The following is a 23540-nucleotide window of genomic DNA, read 5'->3' as shown; positions in this document are numbered from 1 at the left end:
AATAAGGTTAGAATTGAATCGAATGATGTTGTGGAGTTGTTAACCTGGTATAGGTATTATGAGAAGATTAGGAAACTTTAATGCTGATCGATAATTGAGACATTTGGTGCCTTGTCATTTTGTTTGTTATGGTTATGTGTTGAGGTATGATTGAGATTACAAGAATAGGTATATGATTGTATAGTTGTTGAGGTTATGTAGAGTGATGGATTGATAGCGAGTGGATCTCATTGTTATTTTATGGACTGTGTGAGATTGTATTTGAGGTGTGGACCTGAGGACAAGAATGACATCTATGCTGGGACTGGATCGACGATGAGGATGGCGTGGCCAACCATTTTTCCTGAATCAATCCCTCTTTTGCACGATGTCGGGTCAAAGATCAATGGTTGTTTTAAGTTGACACGAATAGTGAGAGTATGGTATTGGGCGTGTGTCAGTGTAGTGGTGTGGATTTAAGTAGTTTGTCTCGGGTGACGAGGTGTGCTAGGTAGGAACAAGTGTCCAATCCGTTTAATTATTAAAGATTTTGTTTTGAGGATTTATGCCCTGGGTGCAAGATAGTGCATTTTACTGATTTAGTGACTAATGTTTATGCAGTCATTGGGGGACTTATTGTTAAATCATCTTTAAGTTGTTAAGTGTAATGATTATCATATAGTGTGATTAGTTGTCGTTGGTAGGGTTATGTGGTTGTGTGGCTATGTATTTGATAGCAAATGTTTGGTCTGTTAAGGATGTGTAGATTAGAGTTGAGATTGATTGAGAGATGGACAAGATTCCTTGTTTGGGGTTTAGTGTGTCCTTTGAAGGATTTGTTTGGTGGTTGAAATATGTTTACCAATAATAATCAACACTTGCAATAGCACAAATCATTGTAAAATAAGGCTATCATAATGGTAAGACGAACCATAAGGATTGCTAGTTTATGGAAACGAAGGTCATGAAATCACTTTACTTGATGAAAGAGGTGTAGAAGGTTTAATTTGTTTGTCGCTTAGAGTTAGGAATTAAAAGTTGCATAAAACAGTAAATGGAATGAATTTAAGGTGAATTAAACTTATATAGAAAGAGTTAGGGAAGTGAATCCACCACTAGCTATATAAACATGCTTGCTTATGATTAACTTGGGGAACAACGTATATATGTGACCATGATATGTAGTAATACATGATTGCTACATTATCTTCAATAAATTCATAAAATCAAGAATTAAATATAATCCATCAAAGTTTTACATGATTTAACTACCTAGACTACGGTGTAGCTTAAAACATGCTCACTAAGTTATGGACTATCAAAAACCTCAATAAATATAATGAGAGCACATGAAGTCAAAAACTAAGCATAATCCACCAAAAGGAGGCCTTAAGCTATGGACTATCAAAATTTTCATACAACATGTCATTAAAACCCATTTTATAATCTCATCTCCATTCTCACTATGAAGATGTAAGCAATATAACCATGAGAAAATACAATCTAAGATAAGACAATAAGTTCAACATAATCATTTATTAAAATAAAGATCCATTACCCTGGTGTAAATCTCTAGACTATGAAACTATCATATACATACTTCATTCCCCAAATTAAAATACAACTAGAGCATGCTTACAAAGAAGGGCTTCATCACTTCCCTAGGAAGGGAGTTAGTTACCCATAGCAGCAAAGGAAGAAGAGGTTGAAGAACTTAGCCCTTCCATTTTCGCTACCTTGAGCAAAAAATACAAAAAAAAAAAAAAAAAAAAAAAAAAAAAAAAAAAAAAAAAAAAAAAACTCTCAAGAACTTAATATTTCTCTCTTTAGAATAATCTTCCAACCACTTCCTAATATGTTTTCCAATGATCACCCTTCCTCATATAGACAAAATGTCTACCAAACCTCCTCAAAATAGAGGTCCATATCCCCTAGAAGCACTTGACCAACAACCCAATTAAAGAAGGAATCAAATTGAAAGGTTTAAAATGCCAGCTGGGTCTACAGAGCCTGGATGAGCACTCGTCCAATGAATGGATGAGCGCTCGTAATTAGCCTTCTACTCACTGGTCCGGATTAAAGCTGTGTTGCATGGACGAGTGCTCATCCTTTGAAGGGACGAGGACGAGTGCTCATAATTGTATTTTCTTTTTTGCCTCGAGTTGGAGCGTAAGTCCATGAGGGACGAGCGCTCGTGTGACATGGTGCACGCACCGGGTGCTCATGAATGCCGGACGAGCATTCGTAAGGCTTTGGACTAGCGTTCGTCCATGCCTTAGAACTTTTTCTTCTCTTGCTTTGAACTTCTTTCAATTCTTTCAAATCTTCAAGCTTTTGATCCTCTTCTTCCTTGGTCTTGGTCTTGGGGCATTGATTCCATCCTCTCTCCTTTTGTTTTAAATAAAGTATCCGTGAGCAAAATCGGGCCAATTCCTCTTGGAAATCATATGATGCTAAGGCCTGGAATGACTTGATCTTCAAAAAGCCTTTAAGATTTCCATTTTATTTCTTTTTAGGAAACAAACCTAAAAATGCACAAAAATACGAAACTAAAGATAATCTATATAAAATGGCGGAGATCTGGCGGGCACTTGCGGGTTCTTGATTTCCAAGGAAGCTAAATGGATGCTTTGGCGAGCGCCTATGGTGGTGTGGCGGGGGCCAGTGGAGGCTTAGGGCAGGGGCCCACGAGACACTACGGGGCCCCGCAAAAAAGACTTGTTACTGGGATGATTGGCGGGCACCCGCACTGGCAGGGCGGGCACCCGCGGAGGCTTGTGTTCAACACATATCACCCTTTTTGTTTTAATCACATGGATTGGCCCAACGACACGATCATCATTCTAAATACAATACTGCAAAACTCACATGCATGATGACTAAAGAAACTTGGCCCAAAAGATAGTTCCCAACAGCGGCATCCTTTGATTCTTCAAGAGATTGTCAAAACCGTTCCTTTAACCATATTCGGAGGAACTAACTTAAAAGTAGAAGAAAACAAACAAATAAAGCTAAACTATACATTATGATCAACTAATGGACTTAACTAATGCAAATAAGGGCGTTTGAATATGCAATATTCAGCGCTTATCACACCCCCGAACTTACATTTTGCTAGTCCCATGGCAAAACTAAAATATAGAACCTAACAAAAATGACCACATATGAAATATTGACAACATGCGTCAATCATAAAGTGCAAAAATACCTACAAGGCTCAAATATAACTTGGAATAACCGAAAATTGGAGACAGATTCATTAAGCAGGCTACCTTGCATATATGAAGCCTTGAAAAACAAAATGGCAAAACACATTTCAACTTTTATGCATTAATCATCATAGTCTATATAAACACTTCAATTGTCATTTCTTGAATAAAAATGAACTTTCACTTCAATGAAAGTGAACCGGATTCCCAATATCCGACTTTTACCCTCTTTTTCCAATCACAGGAGTACAAGCCTTCAAATCATTGAATTTCCTTCTAAATGGGGTCTCTAAGGCATGACTTTATTCACAATACAACTTTTGTTGCTTGCTAAAAATTTATTATATAACTCAGAATGATACATACTATGGTCGTGCAATGCCGAAGTCCTTTAAGCTTTCTAACCAACCCATGTAGCAAGTGTTAGGCCAACAACTCCCAAACCGGATGACTTTAGGGTGCTAAGTGTAGAAACACTCCTAGGACTTAATAACTCGAATTGGCAAGGCTACGAACTCCAATGAACCATATTTATTTATTTATCTTTTTGTGAATGACCGTGCAATATCTAAGTTCCTTAAGCTTTCTAACCAACCCATGTAGCAAGTGTTAGGCCAACAACTCCTAAACCGAATGGCTTTAGGGTGTTAAGTGTAGAGACACTCCTAGGGCTTAATAACTCAAGTTGGAAAGGCTACAAACTCAAAATGGTCATTGTCATTAATTACTTTTCTTTCCTTTTCTTTTCTTTTGTTTTTTTTTTCTTTTTTTTTTTTTTTAGTCAAAATATGCCAAAGATATGCATTCATTAGGGTCATCACCTCAAATTGGCTGAGTTATGGTCAAGGTTAATTGGGTTGCATACCTCACAATTAGGTTCCCGGTGTGCATCTGTGCAATGTGAAGCATAGAAGAGTATGAAATCCGACAAAAATCTAATTGAAGCATTTATACAAACCGATACGGATCAACATGGTTATTTCAAAATTTTCTTTATTTTCAAAATTATCATTTGCCTCTATACATAAAGTTTTAAACACATGCTTCCATCTCCAACAAGTTCCATGATTACATTATCATTGCTTCCAACAAAATGGTTTTATTAACTTACATGCATCAAGTTACGGTCATGCAAGAAAAAATGTTATCTCAAAAATGCAACAATGCACCCCCAAACTTAAATGTCACATTCTTCTCAATGTGAGAAGACAAAGAATGAAAAGGAATGAAAAAGAGGGTGCATAGAACAATAATACCAAGGGAAGGAGGAAATTCAGTGACACTACAAAAATAAGCCACCTCGTGAATTCCATGAGTATGCCCCCAAACTTGGTTTCAAAAACCTGTTAAAAGACATCTACACACAGCAAGTATCATATGAATCCAAAAATAAATAAAAGTAACTGCAATTTATTGATCTAAACACTAATATTCATGCAAAGTACCAAAAATGATGCAGTTATAAGTTCAAAAGAAGAACAGGAAAGCAAATGCCAAACGCGGCCCCAAAAGAAGTCTAAAAAGTGTTACTAAGAAGGGAAATAAAAACTAGAATCATAAAGTCACTCCATCATCGGAGTGCAAGAGGAAGTACCGACACCGCCGGGGGTGCGGTTAATCAATGTCTGGAGCATGTCCTTCAAAACCTGCTGACTCTCTTGAGTCGCCTTAACAAGGCTCTCTATGCTTTCGAGGCGCATGTGAAACACATCAAGGCAAGCACTGAGATTATAATAATGAGCTTGAGTCATGACAGGCGGCGGCGGCGCAACAGGGGTAGCCAGAGCAGTGGGGGCATCATGAATAGGGGGAGCAGGAGCCACAGGGGGAGCCAGCGCACCCTAATCCAACTTATCCCCAATTCGAGCCTGATGGGACGTCTTGAGCTGAACCATGTTTGACTTCTAGACCCCCAGGTTGAAATTAAACACATCCTTCTTTTTCTCCTCATGACGCGGGGCCCTGAACCCTGTATCTTTTAACAGCGGGGTGACAAGATATTGATCAGTTGATCAACTAACATCAACCTTCGCAATAGCACGAATCATTGTAAAATAGGGCTATTGGTCGGGTAAGTCGAACCACTGGGACTGCGCTAGTCTATGGCAACCTAAGCGTCTAGAGTCGTTCTTAGGATGATGAAGGGGTATAGAATATTTGTTTGGTTTGTCACTAAAGCTAAGAATGTAAAGATGCATAAAACAAGAATTCAAGAAATGTAAAGGAAGGAGATCTAGGTAGAGAGGGCTAGGGAAGTGAATCCACTACCTATCCATAAGCATGTTAATACATGATTTACTTGGGGAATAATATATACACATAACCACGAAATGCAACAACATAAATTTGCTACATTACCTTCAAGAATTTTTTTTATGAAATCAATAGGCAAGAATAACTTATCAAAGTATTGTCTGTTTTGGTTACCTAAACTAGGTTGCAACCTTAGACATACTCACTAAGCATAGAGTTACCAAGCCCTTAATCACATAGTAGAAGCACATGACATTAGGAATCAAGAATAATCTATCAAAAGAGAACCCTAAGCTATAGACTATCAAATTTCCCAAGCATCATGCCAATAAAAACATTTCCATAAACTCATCTTCATTGTCACTATGAAAATGGAAGCAAAATAATCATAAGAGGAAACAATCTTAAGACAAGATCTTAAACTCAAAATGATCATTAATAGACATTGAAGCTCTTCACATCAAATAAAACTCTAGTTCATGGAGAGGTCATATATATACATTACATCCCCAAATGTAAATCAAAAACAAGACATGCTTACAAGAAGGAGTTTCATCACCTCCCTAGAAGAGGGTTTAGTTACCCATGGTGGCCCTAGATGGAGGAAGAAGCATGGATCCTCCTTCCATTTTCGAGCTCCCTTCTTTTTGCTTGAAGAACACTTCCTTCTTTCTCTCTTCCCTCCCCTCTATCTTCTCAAAATGAAGCTTAAGAGATAATGAGTGGCTTTGCTTCCCTTATCTAGATCACTTATCCACCCCCAAAAGCTACCAACCAACATCTCCAACCACTTCATAAAGGAGGCAATCCAAAAGGGCTAAAATCTGAGCACAAGTGGGCTGAGTCGTATTGAATTCTGCCCTAATTTCGAGTGCTCAAAATAGGGCCTCGAGCACTCGAAAATTGGGCAGAATGCCCTATGCTTGGTTTGCTCCGCCCGGACCTACTTTGGTAAAACGGCCATAACTTTGTGATCCGAACTCCGAATGACAAACTGTTTGAATATTTGGAAATCTTATTCATATCTCTAAAAACTTTATGTTTTGGTGGAGATCCAATTCTCAGGTCTGGTTGGTCGAAATTGAAGAACAAGGCAGACTTTCCTTGCTGCCAGGCAGTTCTAAGCACCTCTAATAAGAAGATCATAACTCTCTGTTTCGAGCTCCGAATGATGAACTACTTGAAGATTTGGAAAGCTGATTCAGAGCTCTAAATCTTTCATGTTATGATGGAAGTCCAGTTCTCGAGTTTGGTAGGTCAAAAATGTTGAGCAAATCCGGATTTCACTGCTGCCAGAATTCAGCATTGCACCTTCCTATGTTCAAAACTCCACAAAGCATCATTTTTGCTTCCTTTTTGCAATAGGGCGCTTGAATATATTCGGCGCTTATCACACCCCCAAACTTACATTTTGCTAGTCCCTTAGCAAAACCAAAATGCAAAGCTCAATGGAATGACAAACATGGGACTGCTACTACAAAAATATCTACCATGGTAAAATAAAATAGATACATAGCTCAAATACAACTTGAAACAGACAAAAACTGGAGATGGGGTCATTGGGAAAACTACCTTGCATATATGAAGCATTGATACAAAAATTGGCTAAATACATTTCCACATACATGCATCAACATCAAAGTCTATATAAATAACTCAATTATCATCTCTTGAATGGAAATCAACTCTAGCTTCAGTGAAAGTGAATTGGATTCTCAACATGCGGCTTTTACTTTCTTTTCCAATTCCCAAGCACAAGTTTTCAAATCATTGAATTCCCCTTTAAATGAGGTCCCTAAGGCATGATTTTATTTACAAGAGAACTTTTGTTGCTTGTTGACAATTTATTGCAACTCATAAGCGAAACATATAATGGTTGTGCAATGCTGAAATCCCTTAAGCTTTCTAACCAACCTATGTAGCAAGCGTTAGGCCAACAACTCCCAAACCAGATGGCTTTAGGGTGTTAAGTGTAGAGACACTCCAAAGAGCTTAATAGCTTAAGTTGGAACGGCTACGAACTCTAGCGAACCATGTTTATTACAATTTTTTTTGAATGACCGTGCAATGTTTAAGTCCTTTAAGCTTTCTAACCAACCCTTGTAGTAAGCGTTAGGCCAACAACTCCCAAACCAGACGGCTTTAGGGTGCTAAGTGTAGAGACACTCCTAGGGCTTAATAACTCGAGTTGGAAAGGCTACGAACGTCAACTGGTCATTTTTTTCTTTCTTTCTCAGATTTTTTTTTTTTTTTAGACAACTTAAATCATGCCAAAGATATTCATCTATCAGGTTCATCAAATCAAATTAACTAGGCCAAGGTCAATGTTAATCAAGTTGCATGCCTCGCAGTTAAGTTTCCAATGTGCATCTGTGCATTGTGAAGCTTAAAAGAGTGTCAAATCCAGCGAGAATCTAATTGAGACATTTATACAGACTAATTTGAATCTACATGATCATTTCAACTAAAATTTTCTTTATTTTCAAAAATATTAGCTGCTTCTATACACAAAGTTTTAAACATATTCTTTCATCTCCAACAGGTTTCAAATTCCATTATCATTGCTTAGCAAAAATTATGAAACCAAAAATATGCCAAAAATGCAATATTGCACCCCCAAACTTGAATGTCACATTGTCCGTAATGTGAGAAGACAAGTAAATCAAAAAAAAAAAAGTGTAAAGAGGGTTAAAGAATAATAATACCAAGCGGAGTGATGAAGGCAAATGGTGTGCAGCTATATGAGCGCACAAAAGCTTCCCCCAAACTTGGACAGGAAGACCTATCGAAACAGAACTATTATACACAAGTGAAAGCATAGGTCTCATAAGAAAAATCAAAACATAAATAAGAATACAAATATGCATGTTAAAGAAAGACAAAAATCTATACAATTTTTTTTTTTTTTTTGATTGGTTGCATGGAGGAGAAGTTGATGGCTGCCGAGAGGAGTAAGGGGTGAGGTTGGTTGGTTTGAGAGGGATGGTTTGGGTAGGTTACGGGAAATGGGGGTTGAGGGAATGGTGTTGGTTGGTTGATGTGTGGAGAGAGATGCCGAGGGGTTGGCATGGGCATGGGGTGAGGTTGGTTGTTGTGGGTTGTGAGAGAAGCCGAGAGAGAAGGTTGGTGAGGGTTGCATGGTGTTATGCAAGAGTGGTGCCCGAGCGGATGAGGGTTGGGGTGGTTTGTGTGTAGAGAGATGGAGGTGGGTTTGGTTTGGCATGCATGGTGTGCATGCGTGGAGGTGGTGAGGGTGGTGTTTGGCATGGTTTGGGAGGGACAAGGGTTGGATGCCGAGATAGAGAGAGGTTTGGAGAAGTTGAGGAGGTTGGTTGGTTGCGAGAGGGAAGTGGGTTGTGGTTTGTGTAGGTTGAAGAGAGTGGTTCGAGCACTCGAGCTAGGAGCGACGAGTGCTCGAAAAACAACCAGAGGGCTCGGCTGTTATGGGATGGTGTTGGTTTGCATGGTGTTAGGATGGTTTGGTTTTGTGGGTTGCCGAGAGACAGAGAGAGGTTTCTGGGTTGGTTGGTTTTTTGGTTGTGGATGATTTGTAGATGCCGAGAGTGGTTTACTTGGTGGGTGTTGGAGGGTGGAGAGAGAAGATGCAGAGAGAAAGAGGAGAGTTGGTGGGGTTGTCTGCAGAGATGCCGAGAGGAGGTTGATGGTTTGGGTTATGGTAAGCATGAGTTGGAGGGTGGTTTGGGGAGTTTGGTTTGAAGTGGGTTGCGTGGGAATGCATGGTTGTTGGGTTGATGAGAGCATGGTGGATTGTGGAGGGGTGCATGGTGAAGTGGGTTGAAGGAGGAAGTGAGATATATGGAGTGGGTGGTTGATGAGCATGGTTGGGTGGTTTGAGAGGAATATGGTTGCATGAGATGGAGCAAATTTCGAGCACTCGAAATGCCTGCTTTGAGTGTTCGAAATACAGGCAGAGAGTGAGGATGATGGTTGTGTAGGATTGGCGAGCACCCAAAATGAAAGCTAGAGAGCTCGAAGGGAGGGCAGTGAGCTTGGGATGAGATTGGTTCACATTTCGAGCACTCGAAAATGGACTTAGAGCGCTCAAAATACAAGCAGTAGCCTCGGAATGGTTTTGTGCAAGCTTCATAGAGCTTTTGAGCACTCCAAAGAGGAAATAGAGTGCTCGAAATGAAGGCAGTAGCATTGAGGTTGAGAGATGAATTTTTGCATGCATTGTAACATTATGCAGTGAGGTTGAGAGATGAACTTTGCATGTCATTCCATTAGGTGCCTCATTCTTATGCATTGTGAATGTATACATGATCAACTGAGAGCTGAAGAATTGATAAAACCTTGCAACATGCTTCCAAATCAATGCATGGATGGATTATTTTCACCTTGCATGCATGGAAAATTATGAAACTTTGCATATTAATACAATCCAATGCATGGATGGATAATTGTCAAACTCCACACTTCATTGCAATGCAAGGAAAATTTTGAAAATTTTTCAGATTGTGCAATTTTCCTCCAATGAACTTCATTCCATTCCATGGAAAATTTTGGAAATTTTGTTTTTAAACTTTGCATTTTTTTTTTTCAAACTTTGCAATCATCTCAAATGCTTGGAAATTTTTTTTTAAAAAAAAAAACTTTGCAACTCCATTTTAATGTAATGCTTTTTTTTAAAAAAAAAAAAAAAAAACTTTGCAACTCCATTTTAATGTAATGCATGGATGGAAAATTTTGAAAACTTTTCAACTTCTTTCTAATGCATGGACAATTTGGAAAAAATTTCAAAATGTAGCACCTTTCCAACGCATGGATGATTTTAAGAAACCATGATCCAACAATGCATTGAAGATGAGAGGCTATGCATGTGAGTGCCATGTCGAAAGTCGGAGAAAATTGCCTGATAGAGCCAGAAACTTCCGGGAATGAAAACAAGAGTTGAGAAGGTCTAAGAAGCCAGTCTAAAAATGTGGAACACAACTTAAGATAGTTCCAGAGAAAGTTAAATTTTAGCATTTCTTAACCATTTCCCAGAAAATTTCATGGCTTAGGCAATTGAACATTAGGGAGGCATTGAAGTCGAAAGAATTGCTCCCCATGGGTGCTAAATTTAACGTCGATAGCTAGACGTACCGAGATCAGGTTAGTCCTCCTTACCCTATACCATGTCTCTCTAGAGAGTCATAGGTCCCCAAATAGGATAGTTCTTTTAAAAGTGGAGGAGGAAGACTTTGAAGACAAAAGTGGAAAAGAGGTAACGGAAATACCTCAACCCACTCTTCTTCCTCAATGAAGAACTTTGGACTATGGGGCTGATTTGGATTATAGGAAGATGGATTAGGTGAGGGTGCACCTAGCAAAGGCTTTTGAAGGGTCATATTGAGCACAGGAATGCTCGACAACTTATCCTTCAAAATTTCAACATCCTCCTCACACTTATCCGGCGGTTCGGGCTCAACAACTTGAGACAACTCAAGTGAGGAAATGAGATGAGATGCAAGCTCCCAAGAAAGAGATACATTTAATGTTGACCAAGGAAGAGAATGAATAGGTGGATGAATATTAAGCAAAGAATTCACCTCCGAAATGGAATTGTCAACATTAAAATCCTCACAATTGAAATGAGCCAAACAAGCTTTTAGAGGATCCTCCATTGAAGGAGGTGCATCAAGCAAAGGATTATTTAGGGGTTGTTCTGGAGTTTTAAAGGATGCAATCTCATCATATTTTTCCTCATTTTTAACCACAAATTCTTCCATTTTATGAGTGGCAACAATTTGATTTTCAACCACCATTTCATCATTTTCATATGTGATGACCACTTGATCATTCTCATGATGAAAGTTACTAAGAGTAATCTCATCATTCATAGAATTTTCTTTTGGATTGGCCACAAGTTCAATGGAAAATTCTTCTTCATTTCCATAATTTAGAGCATCAACCATTTGTTGAATTTGGGCTATTTGGTCATCTAAATCAACTCTAAATTGGGAATGAGAATGAGTGGTGGATTGTATGCTAACAATGTCATCCAACATTTGCTTGTTGGACTCCATCATTTGCGTGTGCATAGACTCCATCATTTGGTTGTTAGCAACAATTAACTCATCCAATGGAGACGGTGAAAAAGGAGAAGAGGGCGGGAAAGAATGATCATTGGGTTGAAAAGGTTACATATGAGATTGTGGGGTTGAATTTCCTATGTCATGCCACAAGAAGTTTTGTTGGTCTCCCCAACCCGAGTTGTAACCATTGAAGTATGGATCACTACCCGGTTCAAAGAAATTTTCATTTGGTTGCTCTAGATAAAAGTCCGAGAATTGTCTCGTTGGAAGACATTCTCTTGTATGATGTGTATGACTAGAGCAAAAGGCACAAAACTCATGTGGTGTATAAAATTGAGTTGAAGGAAAATTACTCCCCATTGAGGACTAATTCAGCCACTTGATTAGATACATTAAGGTGAATTCACACAAAATATATACAACACAATTAAACTACACAGCAACCTTTCACCAAAACATCCACATGCAATGATCCCTTTCTCCTCAATTATCAAGACAAAAATTAAATTGGCTACGACAAGGACCGATGCTTGGAATTGAAAATACACAATAAAGATTAGCCTCGACAAGGGCTTGCAATTTATCTACTTCTAAGCTTAATACATGCACGATATTCACAATTCGAAACTAGAAAGTCAAGAGACTTACCTGGGGTCCTCTAGACTTACAATTTGCTAGCATTCCCACGACGAGCTTCGAGTTCCTAGAATCTCACTTACAACACAAAAATGGTTAAACCACACAAGAAATATTCACAAAACACAGTATTCACAATCAAACTAAATTTAACCCTAGAAACTTCGGTTGCTAAACCATTCGCAGTCCCCGGCAACGGCGCCAAAAATTCATCGGTTGATCAACTAATATCAACCTTCGCAATAGCACGAATCATTGTAAAATAGGGCTATTGGTCGGGTAAGTCGAACCACTGGGACTGCGCTAGTCTATGGCAACCTAAGCATCTAGAGTCATTCTTAGGATGATGAAGGGGTATAGAATATTTGTTTGGTTTGTCACTAAAGCTAGGAATGTAAAGATGCATAAAACAAGAATGCAAGAAATGTAAAGGAAAGAGATCTAGGTAGAGAGGGCTAGGGAAGTGAATCCACTACCTATCCATAAGCATGTTAATACATGATTTACTTGGGGAATAATATATACATATAACCACGAAATGCAACATAAATTTGCTACATTACCTTCAAGAATTTTTTTTATGAAATCAATAGGCAAGAATAACTTATCAAAGTATTGTCTGTTTTGGTTACCTAAACTAGGTTGCAACCTTAGACATACTCACTAAGCATAGAGTTATCAAGCCCTTAATCACATAGTAGAAGCACATGACATTAGGAATCAAGAATAATCTATCAAAAGAGAACCCTAAGCTATAGACTATCAAATTTCCCAAGCATCATGCCAATAAAAACATTTCCATAAACTCATCTTCATTGTCACTATGAAAATGGAAGCAAAATAATCATAAGAGGAAACAATCTTAAGACAAGATCTTAAACTCAAAATGATCATTAATAGACATTGAAGCTCTTCACATCAAATAAAACTCTAGTTCATGGAGAGGTCATATATATACATTACATCCCCAAATGTAAATCAAAAACAAGACATGCTTACAAGAAGGAGTTTCATCACCTCCCTAGAAGAGGGTTTAGTTACCCATGGTGGCCCTAGATGGAGGAAGAAGCATGGATCCTCCTTCCATTTTCGAGCTCCCTTCTTTTTGCTTGAAGAACACTTCCTTCTTTCTCTCTTCCATCCCCTCTATCTTCTCAAAATGAAGCTTAAGAGAAAATGAGTGGCTTTGCTTCCCTTATCTAGACCACTTATCCACCCCCAAAAGCTACCAACCAACATCTCCAACCACTTCATAAAGGAGGCAATCCAAAAGGGCTAAAATCTGAGCACAAGTGGGCTGAGTCGTGTAGAATTCTGCCCTAATTTCGAGTGCTCGAAATAGGGCCTCGAGCACTCAAAAATTGGGCAGAATGCCCTATGCTTGGTTTGCTCCGCCTGGACCTACTTTGGTAAAATAGCCATAACTTTGTGCTCCAAACTCCGAATGACAAACCGTTTGAATATTTGGAAAGCTTATTCAGATCTCTAAAAACTTTATGTTTTGGTGGAGATCCAATTCTCAGGTCTGATTGGTCGAAATTGAAGAACAAGGCAGACTTTCCTTGCTGCCAGGCAGTTCTGAGCACCTCTAATAAGAAGATCATAACTCTCTGCTCCAAACCCCGAATGATGAACCTCTTGAAGATTTAGAAAGCTGATTCAGAGCTCTAAATCTTTTATGTTATGATGGAAGTCCAGTCCTTGAGTTTGGTAGGTCAAAAATGGTGAGCAAATCCGGATTTCACTGCTGCCAGAATTCAGCATTGCACCTTCCTATGTTCAAAACTCCACAAAGCATCATTTTTGCTTCCTTGTTGCAATTTAACCTGAAAATGTACAAAAACATACAATTGGAGATAATCTATATAAAATACACAAATAAAGAACTTAACTAATGCAATTTAGGGCGCCTGAATATACAATATTCGGCGCTTATCAGATATGGAAATGGAAATGCCCAAGCGATGGCGCTGCTCAACCTGACCAAAATTAATTCATTATAAATCTCGAGGATTTGGTCCCAGACAAGCTGCGAGATAGAAAACCAATGCTCCTTTTCAGTGGTGTAGAGGGCTTTCAGAAAATCCCCCTTACGCTCAGAATGGCCTGGTACAGGAAGAAAGTTCTTGGCTAAGACTGAATCTAAAAACCAAAGCCAGCATAGTAAGAATGACTTATTGGTGCTTGTGGTTCGATTGCCAGTATATTGATTGTGGCAAATCTCCCCCATAATATCTGCCAAGGACAACTAGGCCTGAGCTTTAACATAAAGGGGCAGGCCCGCATCATCCACCGGCGATACCAGCGGGTAAGCTAAAACTGCTGCAAGATCATCGGGGTAAATTTGAAAGCCTCGCCATCAATGGTGGTCTTGAGGATCTCTGGTTCTGTATAGGAATCGAATAGGTTGGAGTAAAAGAGGCGGACCACCTGCGGATAGTATGCACTAGCACGAGGCTTAAAGAGAGATTCGAGACCCCGCTCCCTCAATTCACGGACTGCCCAAGCCGTCTCGGGATTGTTTTCGAAACCATTTTCGATGTCGAATAGGGCTTCAGTTTCGATTGGCCAATCAGCCCAATTTGGCGTGGGATGCACATTAAAAGGCCCCTCGGATGAGCGAGCATGCTTTGAAGATGATTTGGGCGCCATTGAGTGAAGAGAGCTGGTTCAGGACTTTTTACAAACACTTGGTGTGCAAAGAATTGGGGAAGAGATGCAAAATAATGTTAGAGATGTAAAAATCCCAAAAATTGAACCTGTAAATGACATGTAATTATCACCCAACAATCACCAATCGTCCAATGATAGAATCGCAACCTCCATGTATCGAAAATTTAAAGAAATAAGGAAAGGACAACTACCACAAGTTGAACTACTAAAAACTCACTTGTTGGCACCCAAAAGAAGGAATGAAGAGGAGATTTGGATGTGAGATGAAAGAGATGGTTGGGGAAGAGGAAAATGAAGGGAGAAAAAAGAGGAGAGGAAAGATGGAACGTACGGTGGAAGGGTTTGGGTTTGGGACGAGGGTAGAGAAAGAGAGAGAGAGAGAAGGAGGGGTTATAATATGACAAAATGGGCTTAAAAGCCCATTTTATAAACAGCAACGCACGTGGCGGGTGCCCGTGGCACGTGGAAGCCTTATTGGCACGAATGGCGGGCGCCCGCAGATGCTACGGGGCTCACTGCCCATTCTCGCAGGGCCCGCGGGGGAGCAGCGGGAGCCCACGGGGCTTCTTCAGATGCTGCCTTGTGTAGCCTAAATCAGATTGCAAAGCCCAGGATGTGATCACCAGCAACTTAAACATGAAATTTGAATTGCGGAGGGTCCTAGTCACTGTGTAGAATTGCCGGGATGGGATTTGGTGCTCAATGGCCCAAGAGGGAGTCACGAAATCCGAATGTCATTTAAACTTTGGATTAGACAAGACAAATGCCTAAATAACCTTGAATACTTCCAGAAATGGTACAGAGACCTGAAAACGATGAAGAAACCCAAATGTGACCGCTGGAATGCTAGATGAGACGATTCCGAAAGAATGCAAATTTTCGGTTAAAGTTAGCGAATTCTCGAAAAATTCTTGGCACATTGGCAGACGGAAAAGGGAAGCTCGGAAGATGAAAGAATTGCTTCCCAGGAGTGCTAAATTTTAAGTCAATAGCTAGACGAAGTAAGATCGCGCATTAGTCCTTATAAATTGGGTCCGTTAATAGGACTTTCTCTACTTTGCGGATAGGGACCATGCCATCAACATAAGGCTTAAGCTGTTGGCCATTAACCTTAAATAGAGATCCATCAGATGGATCTTGGAGTTCGACTGCACCATGAGGAAAGATAGAAGTGATGGTATATGGACAATCCCACCGTGAACGGAGTTTACCGGGAAAGAGTTTCAAGCGAGAATTGAAACGCCAAACTTTTTTGTCCAGGGGCAAAAGACTTGTTGACAATGTGTTTGTCATGAAAAGCTTTAGTCTTTGCCTTATAGATTTTGGCACTTTCATACACATCATTTCGAATTTCCTTAAGCTCATTGAGTTATAATTTACGAGTAGAGCCGGCTTGTTTGAGATCAAAGTTGAGCCTTTTTGTGGCCCAATACGCGTGGTGCTCTAATTCAACTGGGAGATGACAAGCTTTCCAAAGACAAGCCGATATGGTGACAAACCAATGGGCGTCTTATATGCTGTCCGGTAGGCCCAAAGCGCATCATTTAGTCTCAATGACCAATCTTTGCGGTCCGGTCGAACCATTTTTTCTAGAATATGCTTGATCTCACGATTAGATACTTCCACTTGACCACTCATTTGGGGATGGTAAGGTGTGGCAACCTTATGAATGACCGAGTATTTAGAAAGGACAGATTTGAGGTAGCAATTTCAGAAATGAGATCCTCCGTCACTAATGATAGCCCTAGGCGCACCAAACCAACTGAAGATATTTGATTGAACAAAATTGACCACAACTTTATGATCGTTGGTTTTTGTAGTTTTATCCTCAACCCATTTAGACACGTAATCCACTGCTACAGGGATATACTCATAGCTATAAGAAGATGGAAACGGTCCCATGAAATCAATGCCCCACACATCAAAATTTTCTATGATTAAGATGGGAGTTAGGGGCATCATGTCTCTTCTAGACATAGAGCCAAGCTTTTGGCAACGCTTACAAGATTTACAGAAGTTGTAAGCATCCTGAAACAAAGAAGGCCAATGGAATCCGCTTTGAAGGACTTTGTCAGTGGTCTTCTTGGCACTGAAGTGGCCCCCACAAGCAAGAGTGTGGCAGAAATTTAGGACACTTGTGAATTCATTTTTGGGAATGTATCTCCAGATGATTTGGTCTGGGCAATATTTGAACAACTCCGGATCCTCCCAAAAGAAATTTTTAACTTGGGAAAAGAACCAGTCTTTTTCTTATTTGGACTATTGGGATGGAATTTTTCCTACCGCCAGATAGTTGACAATATCCACAAACCAAGGAAGACTTGAATGAGAAATCTGAAATATTTGCTCATCTGGGAAGGAATCACAAACCATAGCAAATTTAGAGGATTTCTTAATAAGTAAGCGAGAGTGATGGTTGGCAACAACATTGTCTGTTCCCTTTTTGTCCCAAATCTCAATGTCAAACTCCTAGAGTAAGAGTATCCATTGGATGAGATGGGGTTTGGTCTCTTTTTTGGCGAGCAAATGCCTTAGAGCGGCATGGTCTAAAAAGACAGTGACCTTGGATCCAAGAAGATAAGAGCTGAATTTATCCAAGGCATACACCACTGCTAGCAATTCTTTTTCAGTGGTGGTGTAATTTAACTAAGCACCAGAAAGAGTCTTGCTAGCATAATAGATAGCGTGCAAAAGCTTGTCCACATGCTCGCCCAAAACCGCACCTAATGCATAATCGGATGCATCACACATGATCTCAAATGGAAGAGACCAATTAGGCAGTTTCATGATTGGGGCAGATAAGAGAAGAGTACGAAGTTTCATAAACGCTTCTAAACAAGCCTCATCAAAATTGAATGGAACATCCTTGGCAAAAAAGGTTACACAAGGGCCGAGAGATTTTGCTAAAATCTTTGATAAAGCGACGATAGAAACCGGCATACCCAAGGAAGGAACAGATTTGTCGGACAGAATTTGGAGGAGGAAGGTTAGAGATTAACTCAACTTTGGCTTTGTTAACCTCAATTCCCTTTTTTAAAATGACATGTCCCAAGACAATGCCTTCTTGTACCATAAAGTGATCTTCTCCTAACTTAGAATAAGATTTTTCTCCTTGCATCTTTGAAGCACAAAGGATAGATTTTGGAGACATAAGTCAAAGGAAGATCCAAAGACGGAAAAATCATCCATGAACACTTCCAAAAACTTTTAAACCATATCAGAAAATATGGACATCATACACCTTTGGAAAGTTGCCGGTGCATTGCATAGCCCAAAGGGCATGCATCTATAGGCAAATGTTCCAAAGGGACATGTGAATGTGGTCTTTTCTTGATCTTGAGGATCAATTGCCACTCAGTTATAGCCGGAATAACCATCAAGGAAACAATAGTAGCTTTGGCCGGCTAACCATTCTAGGATTTGATCAATGAATGGAAGTGGGAAATGATCCTTCCTAGTGGTGGAATTGAGTTTCCGGTAGTTAATGCATACACGCCACCTGGTGGTGGTGCATTGCGGCACGAGTTCTCCTGTTAAATTCTCAACAACGGTGAGGCTAGATTTCTTATGAACAACTTGAGTAGGGCTTACCCACTTGATATCAGAGATGGGGTAGATGATTCCCGCATCTAGTAGCTTGATCACTTCTTTCTTGACCACTTCCTTCATGTTGGGATTCAACCGGCGTTGCACCTCTCTAAAAGGTTTAGCATCGTCTTCCAAATGAATGCGGTGCATACAAATAGAAAGGTCGATTCCTTTCAAATCAGCCACTACCCAGCCAATAGCTTCTTTGTGCTCTTGAAGCACCGCTAAAAGGATAATTTCTTGATCCTTTAAAAGGTCCGAAGCAATGATGACCAGAAGAGTTTGACTCGCACCAAGAAACACATACAAATATACTGTATTGAATGATTGCACTCACATTTTCAATCAATCTTACTTTCTTTGGCAAATAACTTTTGGAGGTGCACTTTTAAGTGCACAAATCCTTGAGGAATTTAGCATTAGGGGGAATTTGCTTTATAGCATCCAAAAGAGGCAAGTTGATCTTTACTTGCTTAAAGACTTCCCACATGTCTTGAATTTTACAATTTTTATTCCCAAAATGTGTCGACTCTTGGAGATGTTGAGGAAATGGAGCCTTGGGCTCATAAGATGTCTCCACATTTGGGGCAACAAGCTTGGAATTTTTAGCATTAGACTTTAGAAATTCAGGAGTGAGATTTGGATTAGAAGAGCTGAGAATTGGATTTTTGGGAGGAAGAACTTTTTCATTGTTTCTTCCATCAACCTTGTTATCCACAACTCGACCACTCCTAAGGGTGGTGATTGCTTGGACTTGTTCATGAGTTAGCCCACTCGGAGGAGGGGTTTCGTCAATCACATGAATCCCTCTAGGATTCTCAAATGGTTGAGCGGGAAGCTTCCCCTTATCTCTTTGAAGGAGTTGGTTCGTTGAAGTAGCTATTTGCCCCACTTGATTCTCAAGTTTAGCAATAGACTGAGTATGAGAATGACCAATTTGGAGAGTGGACTACAATGATGTCAAGAGTTGTTTGTTGGATTCCATCATTTGCTTGTTTAGATATTCCATCATTTGCTTGTTTGCAGCCAAAATCTCATCAATTGGAAACGTACGAGGTTGATTAGAGACATTTGGATTATAAGGGGGACGGTAGCTTGACGAGGCCTGAAATGGCCTATTTTGAAATTGAGAAGGGGGCTGATTTTGATGCCCTTGATTCTGAAAGTTCAAGTTTTGTGGGGCAGGTTGCCTCCATGAAAAATTCGGATGATCTCTCCAGCTTGGATTATAGGTATTAGAATAAGGATTGTTTCCAGGTCTGGAAAACATCGCATTTGCTTGCTCATGATTGGGATTAGGAAATTGCTCCGGTGTAGGGTAATCTTCCGAGAGATGGAAGGGACTTATTCATGATGCACACACAACACTTGCCGAATTTTGAGACAAAGAGGGAGAGAGATGTGGTGCCATTAATTGATAGAATTTATGAGCTATGGCATCCACTTGAGAAGATTCTTCCCTCATTATTTTTGGTTAACAAGGATTGGTGTTCTTAGCATTGGTTGAGATCGGAGCCCTACGAGAATTGTGTTACAATGAATTTTCACTCAAATTCTCGAGTAAGGTCCAAGCCTTGTCTGCATTCTTAGACATGAACATCCCCCCACATGAGGAATCAACCATGAGTCTATGTGGTTCGGTTAAACCATCATAGAAGGCTTGCACTAATTGCCATTTTGGAATTAGATGGTACGGGCATTTCTTAAAAAGATCTTGTAATCTTTCCCAAGTCTCATGGAGTTGTTGTCCATCAATTTAAGAAAAACTAAGAATAGAGCGCCTCATTTGATTGGTTTTACTCACCGGATAGTATTTTTTTAGAAATTCTTGTTGCAATTAGGCCCATGATGTGATGGAATTTGCAACAAAGGAGTTTAATCAATACTTTGCCCTATCTTTCAAGGAAAATGGAAATAGACGCAAGTGAAGTGCATTCTCAGGGAAACCCCTCATTTTGATGGTAGAACAGATTTCAAGGAATTCATCAAGATACTTATAGGGATCCTCATTGTCAAAGCCATGGAAGGATGGAAGCATTTGAATTGAACTAGATTTGATTTCATATTGAGCGGCTTCGATATTTGGCATCACTATGTAAGAGGGAGAAGCATAAGTGGTAGGGATGAAATGATCCCGAAGAGTCCTAGGAACCACATTTGGAATTTCAGCCCCATTATTATTGATTCCCTCATTCCCCAAATTTTTTTCATTACCGGCCATTGTATAGAATTCAAGTTCAATTCCTCTTATGTTAGCAGATTCCCTAAGGTTTCTTCTAAGAGTCCTTTCAAGTGAATTTATGTCAACTGGTGAGTCAAGAGTCGGTAAGGAAAGTGATCTATGGCTAAACATCAACAAATCACAACACAATCAAGACAACAATGCATCACCATAACCTCCACATACGATGTTCCCGTTCTCCTCAATTATCAAAGACAGAAATTAAATGGCCACGACAAGGACCGATGCTTCGTAATACAGAGAAACAATAAATAGCCTCGGTAAAGGCTTCACAATTTAACTATCTCTAATTTAACCATAAGCAAGATATTCACGACCTTGAGACTAGAACTTCAAAAACTTACAGAGAGTCTTTTAGACTTACAAATTTGTTAGTTTTCTCACGGCAAGCCTTGAGTACCTAGAATCTCACAAGAAAACTTGAAACACAAATTAATCGAAACCAACAAGAAAATATCCATAAGAACACAATATTCACAATCAAACCAAAGTTAATCCTACAACCTCGGTTGCAAAACAGTTTGCAGTCCCCGACAACGGCACCAAAAATTGATCGGTTGTCAATTATACATCAACCTTTGCAATAGCACAAATCATTGTAAAATAGGGCTATTGGTCAGGTAAGTCGAACCACTGGGACTGCTAGTTTATGGCAACCAAGGTGTCTAAAATCACTTTTAGAATGATGAAGGGGTATAGAGTTTTGTTTGGGTTGTCACTAAAATTAGGAATTGAAAAATGCATAAAACGGTAATTTGCGAAGAATTAAAGAGATAATGATAATGTAGAGGGGACTAGGGAAGTGAATCGACTACCTACCCTATAAACATGCTAGTTAAGGTAAACTTAGGGGAAACAACATAAATATGTGACCATGAAATGCTACAACAAAACATTGCTACATTCCTTCAAGAAATTCATGAAATCAATGGCAAGAATGACCTATCAAAGTTACACATGCTTGAACTACCTAAACTAGTGTGTAGTCTTAGACATACTTGCTAAGCTAGAGATTATCAAGCCATCAATCACATGATAAGAGCACATAAAGTTAAAAATCAAGATTAATCCATCAAAGGGAAATCCTAAGCCATAGACTAACAAGGTTCTCATACAACATGCCATTAAAACCATTCCACAATCTCATTTTCATTGTCACTATGAAAAATCAAGTAATACAACCATGAGAATATATATTCTAAGACAAGAAAATAAATTCAACATGATCATTTATATCAAACTTAGTTCATTACATCAAGTGTAGACTCTAGATTATGGAACACCCACATATATATATATCATTTTTCCCAAAATAAACCAAAAGCTACAACATGCTTACTAGAGAGGGCTTCATCACCTCCCTAGATAGGGAGTTAGTTGCTCATGGCTGCACTAGAGGAAGGAGAAAAGGTGAAGAGTCCCTCCATTTTCGTGCTTAGAGCTCCAAGAAACCAAAGACTCTCAAGCTCTCAATATTTCTCTCTTTAGAAACTTGTTAAAAATGTGAGATATGTTCTTTATGATACAAGCCCCTTCTTATGAGCCAAAAATCCCACCAAACTCAATTAATCTCGTGCATCATCATCCCTAGAAGAGTGCAGAGCCATTCATTTGATCAAGGGGACATCATTGGGGGAGACAAAGCAGACCACGCCTAGCTGTCTGCAGATCGGCGGGCGCCCGCGGGGCGCTGATGGGTGCTCGTGGGTTCTTGATTTCCGAGGAAGCTCACTGGATGCTTTGGCGGGTGCCCACGGTGGAGCGGCGGGTGCCCAAAGAGGCTTGCGGCGGGGGCCCGCGAGACACTGCGGGGCCCCGCGGAGGAAGACTTATTACTAGGGTGATTAGCAGGCGCCCGCGGTGGCATGGTAATGCCCGCGGAGGCTTGTCTTCAACACATATCACCCTTTTTTTTTATCACATGGATTGGCCCAACGACACGATCGTCATTCTGAATACAATGCTGCAAAACTCACATGCACGATGACTAAAGAAACTTGGCCCAAAAGACGGTTCCCAGCAACGGCGTCCTTTGATTCTTCAAGAGATTGTCAAAACCATTCCTTTAACCTTATTCGGAGGAACCGACCTGAAAGTAGAAGAAAACAAACAAATAAAGCGAAACTATACATTATGATCAACTAATGGACTTAACTAATGCAAATAAGGGCGCTTGAATATGCAATATTCAGCGCTTATCACAAATACATAAGGCATGGAATATAATCATTTAAGACACGTTTTCACATAAAATGGCTGCTATCACATATACAATAAATAAATCATTTTTACAAAGATCCACACGAATTAAGCATACTATACAACAATTCGTGAAGAATAATTTACAAAAATCTAAGAAAAATGTGAATTAGAAACCTCTACCTCAATTTAAAGAAAAAATCCCAAATCAGCCCAAGAATTCAAAAACCCAAAGTGCTCTAATTGAAGACCGTCTCCGATCAATTCGAAGATCTCGTCGAATTTGTCTTCAATGGCAAAGTCTAAATCTACTATAAAAGAAATAAATTCACTAGAATATCAGAGCATCAACTCTCAGCTCTTTCACTGTATCTCGGCTCTGTGACTGTGTTTCTTTTATTTCTTTCCTTCTCAGTATCATTGTATTTCAAATAATGCACAACTACGCACTATATAGTCAATCCACCGACAGTAGTGTAACACAACAGCTCATATCTCTTCTTATCCTTATCTTTCATAATATAAAAATAATACAACTCACTCTTCAAATACAGCCCACGTGATCAATTTCAAAGACAAGGAAAATTGGTCAAAAGTCTCATTAGTGGGCCCATCATCATCATCACAAATTCAATCCTTCACATCTCCACTTCGGCTGACATCCTTTAGCATAATATATATATATATATAACTAAATCAAATCCAAATATCTCTGTAGGTCCC

The 23540-nt window shown here is 39.5% G+C and overlaps 1 long non-coding RNA gene across 1 annotated transcript; it reads right to left on the bottom strand.

Annotated features, from left to right (window-relative positions):
* Positions 1–21737: 21737 nt before the first annotated feature.
* Positions 21738–23288, bottom strand: LOC132306808 (uncharacterized). Its single transcript, XR_009482104.1, has 2 exons — positions 23001–23288; positions 21738–22707 (listed from the first exon to the last, which is right to left on the bottom strand). It is a non-coding gene; the product is annotated as an uncharacterized LOC132306808 (long non-coding RNA).
* Between the last annotated feature and the right edge of the window lie 252 nt (positions 23289–23540).

The sequence above is a fragment of the Cornus florida genome, unplaced genomic scaffold, assembly GCF_030987335.1.
Source record: "Cornus florida cultivar Cherokee Brave unplaced genomic scaffold, ASM3098733v1 CherokeeBrave_3.0.0_Hap2_Chr05, whole genome shotgun sequence".
NCBI lineage: Eukaryota > Viridiplantae > Streptophyta > Magnoliopsida > Cornales > Cornaceae > Cornus > Cornus florida.
This window is presented reverse-complemented; position numbering and strand designations above follow the sequence as displayed.